The following is an 8877-nucleotide window of genomic DNA, read 5'->3' on the forward strand; positions in this document are numbered from 1 at the left end:
TCAAGCCCCACATTAAACATGTACCTACTATACAAATCAGCCATTTCACTCCTGGGTATTTACCCAAGAGAAAAGAAAGTATATGTCCACACAAGGACTTGTACAGAAGGGTTTGTATCAAGTTTGCAAAATGCCCAAACTGGAAACATTTGTCCATCAGTAGGTGAATGGGTAGCCAAAGTGGGATATACATACATCAGAATACTACTCAGCAATAAAAAGGGAATAAAACATTGATAAATTCCTATTGTGCTGAGTGAAAATGCCCACGCAAAAAGTATACTATGGTTTTATTTAAAATTCTAGAAAATGCAAATTTATGAATAGTGACGAAAATCAGAGAAGTGTTTGCCTAAAGATGTGGGGTGATGGGAAAAAACTTGGAGGTGATAGATACTTGATTATCTTGGTTTCACAGGTGTATATTTATGTCAAAACTCATTAAATGCCACACTTTAATAATAGTTTACTGAACATTATACCTCAATTAGAATTAAGAGGTTTTAAGCAATAAAGACAAAGGATGGCAATGGCCTGAAGTGGAGTATAAGAAAAATGGACAACTCAATCGTAATCAATTTGCCCAAAATTACAGCTTAGAAGTGATGGAGTAGGAATTAAAGTCTGAGTCTGACTGACGCCAAAATCCATGCTCTTAAGTCAATATGCTTATACTTAACATGACCCCATTTTTCTGGATTAGACATTGAGTGGAGTCTGATGACTTTCACCAAAACACAAGATGAGGGGCAGATTTGGGGAAGGAGATATGTTTGTACTCCCTCCTAGCACCAAATACAGTAGCTTATATAGTCTATTAGTGTGTGGAGATGTAAGCTGAAGTTTTTAGGTGGCAATGATAATGAGACAGAGTGATGTAATTTTACTTAGTTCATGAGCTTATTGCCTATTGATCAACAGCTGAAAAGGAATTTAATATTTTCTAGTCTAATAACTTACCAATGAATTAGTTATTTCTCAACATCTTTGAAGTGATCATCCCCACCACCTTCACCGATGGGAATTAACTCAGATAATTACTGCACTTCTGAATAAATCTTATTAGAAAGTTATTTCTTTCAGCCTGAAGTCTGCTTACATACGATCTATCCTGGATTAAAGAGTATCCCCTCAAAAGATTATGCTGAAGTCCTAACTCCCAGTATCTTCCAATGTGACTGTATTTGGAAATGGACTTGTCGAAGATGTGATTAGGTAAGGTGAGGTCATACTGGAGGAGAGTGGACCTTAATTCAATATGAGTGATTCCTACAAGTTGCAGAAGACACAGAGACACAGGCACTTGAGGGGAGAACGTCACATAACAATGTTGTAATGCATCTACAAGCCAAGGAACGCCAAGGATTGCTGCAACCCTCCGGGAGCTGGAGGAGGCAAGGAAGGATTCCTCCCTAGAGCCTCTGGAGAGCATGAGCCTGCTGATACCTGATCTTGGACTTCTCGCTCCAAAACTGTGAGAGAATAAATGTCTGTTGTTTGAAGCCATTCAGTTTGTGGTACTTTGCTCCAGCAGCTCTGGGAAACTACTCACACACTTTCCATCTCTTTTTTCCCTGATTCTACCTTCTCCAGATATTTCCAGATATTTTGAGAACACTTTTTTTTTTCCAGGAAGATATTTCCCTTGCTGGTTTTTTACATGATACATTTTCTTTATTTCTTTTTTTAAAGATTTACTTATTTACTTTAGAGAGAGAGCACAAGTGGGGGGAGGGACAGAGGGAAAGAGAGGGGAAGCACTGAGTGGGGAGCCTGACACAGGGCTCAATCTCAGGACCCCGAGATCATGACTTGAGCAAAAACCAAGAGCTGGATGCTTAACCGACTGAGCTACCCAGGCACCCCCACACAATACATTTTCAAATTCTTTCATTATTCTTTTGTAGGGTCAAGATTTTCAAAGAGGCTTTTAAGGGTGGTCACCAGAACTGATCTTACTACAGATAGTTAGATCTATGAAACAGAATGGGATTTGCTCTCTGGTTTAGGTCAGGGGTTTTCAAGCTCTTTCTCAAAGCTCTGGGAATTTCTTGGAGGTACTTCAGGGCACACTTAAATATATCTCCTGTAAACTCTGCATAAAATTGCATTAGGGGAGGGGGTTTGCTGTTTAGAACAAGTTTGGAAAGCAGTGGTTTAGGTGATACTTTTAATGAAGCCTAAGATTGAATCTACTTTTTTGGCAGCCACAGCCCATGATTTTGATCAGTAAAAGGTACATCTTTCACTTCTCTTATGTCTGTGTACTATTTTTGTTTGTTTGTTTTTGTTTCCGTTTTGTTTTTTGCGGGGAGATGGGATCCCATGTAAAGTATGTTACTTATTCCCATAAGATTTTACTTTGTTCAGTTCTGCCATTCTATTGAGCCTTGTGTTGTTTTTATTCCATCAAGTACCATGCTCTCTCTTCGTCCTCTTCAGTACCACCTCTAAGAATTTCTACACCTTTTCAGTGTTTAAAAAAGCAAGTAAGGACATGAGTCTACAGCATACTATTTAGTGTCTGCAGTGCAGTGTGTTATTTAAACCTTTTTTTTAAAAAAGATTTTGTTTATTTATTTATTATCCCAGGGTCCTGGGATCGAGCCCTGAGCTGAAGGCAGACGCTTAACCAACCAAGCCACCAGGTCCCCCTTATTTAAACCTTTTAACTACTATCTGCTGTTTTTCTATCAAACCTCAAACTATGATCTCTTAGGCCACATTTCTATGTAGTTTATCAAAGAAAGGAGATGCTGGTTATTCTGGTGCAACTCATTCTTGGTGAAATTATGCTGGTTCCAAATGGTCATTTTTTAGTTTCTATTTAAATAACTGAATTCTACATATTGTTTTGTGATTTCCAATCTGTTGAAATGTACACATTCCAGTCTCTCTCTCTCTCTCTCCCTCTCTCTCTCTCTCTATATATATATATTTGTAATATGTACTCTGGAGTGACCACAAAGTGGGTGTGGCTGTGGTGGGAGTGTACCATCTCCTTTCATGAAATAACCTGCTGGTCAGCGGCAAGCAGTGCAGTTGGCTGGTTGGTATCCTCCGACTGTAGCCCTTCAGGATCTGCCTCAGACTTAGAGCCTAAATCACACTTTTCCCAAGCAGCCCCCAGCCAATAACATGGCCTGGCCATTACTACTGAATGTGGGACTCTCTAACTCAAGCTGCCAGTAGCAAAAGTTTAAGAAATAATATAATCTACCTAGAAAATGCTGAGTCTAATAATGGAGGAAAAGAACTATCCCTTTTTTAAAATATAATTTAATTTTCTTCCCAGTGTTATTGAGATACAAGTTTCATATAACAAATTTAAGGTGTACAATGTAATGATTTGATATATTCATATATTGTGAAATGATTACCACAGTAGGGCTAGTTAACATCTCCATCACCTCACATAACTACCATTTCTTTTTTGTGATGAGAGTATTTGAGATTTACCTCTTAGATCTTTCAAATATATAATACAGTATTATTAACTATAATCATCAGGTCCTGATGTACATTAGATCCCAGAACATATTCATCTTATAACTGGAAGTTGTACCCTTTGACTAACATCTCCCCATTTCTCCCACCTCCAGCCACTGGTAGCTCCCTGCTTCTATGAGTTTGGCTTTTTCAGTTTCCACGTATTAGTGATGCCATAGAGTATTTTCTCTGTCTGACTTATTTCACTTAGCATCATGTCCTCAAGGACCGTGCCTATTGTCACAAATGGCAAGATCTCCTTCTTTGCTGTGGCTGAAAAATATTCCATTTTATAAATATCACAACTTCTTTATCCATTTTTCTATAGATAATGGACAACTTAGGTTGTTTCCATATCTTGGCGATTGTGAATAATGCTGCAATGAAAAAGGGAATGCGTATATCTCCTTGAGATCCTGATTTCATTTCCTTTGGATACATACCCAGAAGTGAGATTGCTGGATCATATGGTAATTCTATTTTTTAATTCTTTAAGGAATGTCCATGCTGTTTTCCATGGTGACTGTACCAATTTAGAGTTCCACCAACTGCACAAGAGTTCCCTTTACTCCATATCCTTGCCAACACTAGTTATCGCTTGCCTTTTCAATAATAACAGTTTTAACAGTGCAAGGTGATTTCTCATGTTTTTGCTTTGCATTTCCCTGATGATTAGTGATGTTAAACATCTTTTTATGTGCCTGTTGGTCATTCGTGTGTCTTTTTTAGAAAAAATCTCTATTTAGTTCCCCATTCTTAAGTATCTTATTGTTTTTGATGTTATTGTGAATAGCATTGCTTTATTTTTTTTCAGATATTTGTTATTAGTGCATGTTAATGCAACTGATTTCTGTATGTTGATTTTTGGATCCTGTACCTTTCCTGAATTTGTTGATTAGTTCTAACAGTTTTTTTGGTGGAATCTTTAGGATTTTCTATGTATAAGATCATTATCATCTACAAACAAAGATAATTTTACCTTTTCCTTTCCAATTTGAATGCCTTTTATTTCTTTTTCTAACCTGATTGCTCTGGCTAGGACTTCCTGTACTTGTGTTGAATAGGAGTGGTGAGTTACACTTGCCTTGTGTAAGCTTTCAACCTTTCACCACTGACTATGTTAATTGTGGGCTTGTCATATGTAGTTTTTACTGTGTTGAGGTACATTCCTTCTACTCCAATTTATGATAGTTTTTATTATGAAAAGTTACTGTGTTTTGTCAAATGCTTTTTCTCTATTTTTATCTTTCATTCTATTAATGTGGTGTACTGAATTTCTTAATTTGCATATGTTGAACCATCTTTGCATCCAAAGGGTGAATCCTATTTGATCATGGTATGCGATCCTTCTCGTGTGCTGTTGAATCTGGTTTGCTAATATTTTCTCGAGAATTTGACATCTGTATTCATCACTGATATTGGCCAGTAGTTTTATTTCTTGTAGTAGTATCAAGGTACTGTGGTATCAAGATAATTCTGGCCTTATAAATTGTTTGGGAATTTCCCTTCCCCTTTAATTTTTTAGAAGAGTTGAGAAGGATTAGCATTGATTCTTCTTTAAATGTTTAGTAGAATTCACCAGGGAAACCATATGGTCCTGGGCTTTTCATTGTTGGGGAATTTTTGGTACTAATTCAGTCTCCTAACTCATTATTGGTATGTTCAGATTTTCTATTTCTTCATGGTTTAGTCTTTGTAAGTTGTGTGTTTCTAGGAATTTATCCATTTCTTCTAGGTTATCCAATTTCTTGGCATATAGTTGTTAATGGTATAAGTTATAATGTCTCCTCTTTTGTTTCTGATTTTATTTATTTAAGTCTTCTCTTTTTTTAGTCTAGCTAAAGGTTTGTCAGATTTTTTTTATCTTTTCAAAATATCAGCTCTTAGCTTCACTGATTTTTTTTTTCTGTTGTTTTTCTAGTCTGTATCTTGTTTATTTCTGCTTCGGTCTTTGTTATTTCCTTCCTTTTGCTAACCTTGGGATTAGTTTGTTCCTCTTTTTCTAGTTCTTTGAGGTGTAAAGTTACATGTTTTGAGATCTTCTTTCTGAATGTAGATCTTTATCACTATAAACTTCCCTTTTAGAACTGCTTTTGCTGCCTCCCATATGGTTTGGTAAATTGTGTTTCTTTCCATTTTCATTTGTTTCAGGATATTTATTTCCCTTTGACTTCTTTTTTGGTCCGTTGGTTTTTTCAGGAGTATATTGTATAATTCCACATTTTTGTAAGTTTTCCAGTTTTCCTCCTGTTACTGATTTCTAGTTTTATTTTATTTTTTGAAGTTTTTAAAAAATTTTATGTATTTATTTATTTGACAGAGAGAGCAAGAGAGCATAAGCAGGGCGAGTGGTAGGCAGAGGAAGAGGGAGAAGCAGGACTCCTGCTGAGCAAGGAGCCTGATGTGGGGCTCGATCCCAAGACCCACGGATCACGACCTGAGCTGAAGGCAGATGCCCAACTGACTGAGCCACCCAGGCACTCCTGATTTCTAGTTTTGTATTATTATGACAGAAAATATACTTCACACTATTTCATTCTTCTCAAATTTGTTAAGACTTATTTTGTCACCTGTCATAAGACCTATTCTGGAGAATGTTCTTTATGTGCTTGACAAGAATGTGTATTCTGCTGTTGGATGGAATGTTCTGCCCAATGGACTGTTAGATCCATTTGGTTTAATACTCTATTTTTTTAAGTAAGCTCTACACCCAATGTGGGGCTTGAACTCATGACCCCAAGATCAAGAATATCATGTTTTACAAACTGAGTCAGTCAGGCACCCTTCCATTTTGTTTAAAGTATGATTCAAGGCTGTTTCCTTATTGATTTTCTGTCTGGATGATCTATCCATTGTTAGAAGTAGAGTAGTGAGGTCCCTTACTATTATTGTATTGCTGTGTATTTCTTTTTTTTTTTTTTTTAAGATTTTATTCATTTGAGAAAGAGAGAACACAAGCAGGGGGAGCAGCAGAGGGAGAGGGAGAAGCAGGCCCCTCACCAGGCAGGGAGCCCAATGTGGGGCTCGATCCCAGGACACTGAGATTATGACCTGAGCTGAAAGCAGTTGCTTAACCAACTGAACCACCCAGTCACCCCTTGCTGTGTATTTCTCCCTTCAGATCTGTTACTATTTGTTTAACATATTTGCTTAACATATGCTTATGTATTTAAAAATATATTTAAACTTAACTTAAAAATATATTTATGCATACATATGATATTGGGTGCATATATATTTACAATTATTATATCCTCCTGATAAATTCACCTCTTTATCATTATATAATGACCTTCTTTGTCTCTTGTTACAGGTTTTGACTCAAAGTCTATTTTGTCTGATGAAAGTGTAGCTACTCTGATCACTTCTAGTTTCCATCAGCATAGAATAGCTTTTTCTATCTCTTCGCTTTGAGCCTATGTGTGTCTATAAAAGCTGAAGTGAGCCTTTTGTAGGTGGCATATAGTTGGGTCTTTTTTAAATTCATCTAAACACACTCTATCTTTTGATTGGAGAAGTTAATGCATTTACATTTATAATAATTATTGATAAGTAAAGACTTCTAATGCCATCTTATTGTTTTCTGGCTGTTTCACATTTCCCTTGTTTCTTTCTCCCTCTCTTGCTACCTTTGGAATTGATGATTTTCCATAGTGGTATGCTTTGATTCTCTTCTACTTATCTTCTGTGAATCTACTGTAGGTTTTTGCTTTGTGGTTACCTCTTACATAAAATATCTTACAAATATTACTATTTTAGGCTGGTGACAGCTTAACTTCAACCACATATAAGTACTCTGCCCATTTACTCCCCCCGCTTTTGTTTTTGATGTCAGAATTTAGCTTCTTATATTGTGTATTCATTAACAAATAACTGTAGCTGTAGGTGTTTTTAATATTCTTGTCCTTTAACCTTTATCCTAGAGTTAAGTGGGTAACACACCACCATATTATTAGGTATTATTAAGTAGTAGGTATTCTAAATTTGACTATATACTTATCTTTACCAGTATGTTGTATATTTTCATATGTCTTCATATTACTAATTAGTATCTTTTCATTTCAGCTTGAAGAACTCCTTTCAGCAATTTTTGTAAGGCAGGTCTAGTGGTGGTGAACTCTTAGCTTTTCTTTGTCTAGGAGGGTCTTTATCTCTCCTTCATTTCTGGAAGACCACTTTGCCAGATCAACTATTCTCTTTTGACAGTTTTTTTTTTTTTCCAGCACTTTGAGTATATTCTCCCACTCTCTCCTGCCTATAAATTTTCTGCTGAGAAATCTGATTATAGCCTTATGGAGGTTCTCTAGTAAATTACAGGCATCTTTTCTCTAGATGCTTTAAAAAAAAAAAGATTTATTTATTTATTTATTTGCGAGAGAAAGAGAATGAGCAATGGGGGAGGAGCAGAAGGAGAGGGAGAAGCAGACTCCCCACTGAGCAGAGAGACCAATGCAGGGCTCAATCCCAGGACCCTAGGATCATGACCTGAGCCGAAGGCAGACACTTAACTGATGGAGCCACCCAGGTGCCCCTCTCACTGCTTTTTAAGATTCTCTCATCTTTTATTTTTAACAGTTTTATTATAATGTGTCTTGAAGAAGATCTCCTTAAGTTGAGTTTTTTGGTGACCTGTGAGCTTCATGAACTTGGATGTACAAATCTCTCCCCAGATTTGGGAAATTCTCAGTCATTGTTTCTTTAAAACAGCTTTCTGACCCCTTTTCCCTGTCTTCTCTTTCTGGGATTCCAATAATTCACAAATTGTTTCTTTCTACTGTATCCTATAGATCACATGGGGTTTCTTCACTCTTTTCATTCTTTTCTTTGTTCTCAAGACTATGTAATTTCAAAGTTCCTGTCTTCTAACTCACAGATTCTTTTTTCTACTTGATCCACTGCATTTTTTTTATTTCATTCATTGTATTTTTCAGCTCCGGAATTTCTATCTGGTTCTTTTTTATGGTTTGTGTTTTTGTAAAAGTTCTCATTTTGTTCATGTCTATTTTTCTTGACTTTGTTGAATTGTCTTTCTGTGTTTTCTTGCAGTTCATTGAGCTTCCTTAAAACAGCTATTTTCAAATCTTGGTCTAGTAAGTGGTAGATCTACATGTCTTGGGGCAGTAACTAGAGGAGTATTGTCATCCTTTGGTGGTGTCATGTTTCCTTGATTTTTCATGTTCCTTGAAGTTTTACATGTTGTCTTTGCATTTGGAGTGACAGTCACTTCCTCTAGTCTTTACTGTCTTTGGAAGAGTAATACCTTCCATCAGCCCAGCTAGGGATTCTAAAGCTTTCTCAGATCTTCTATAGATAGACTCGCTCCATGTTTCTGGCTCCCACTTATGGCAGAATCCTTAAGCTTGTATGCCTTCTCTCAATCCTGCAACA

This window comes from Ursus americanus, chromosome 9 (genome assembly GCF_024610735.1).
Source record: "Ursus americanus isolate L20-20 chromosome 9, mUrsAme1.1.p, whole genome shotgun sequence".
Lineage (NCBI taxonomy): Eukaryota > Metazoa > Chordata > Mammalia > Carnivora > Ursidae > Ursus > Ursus americanus.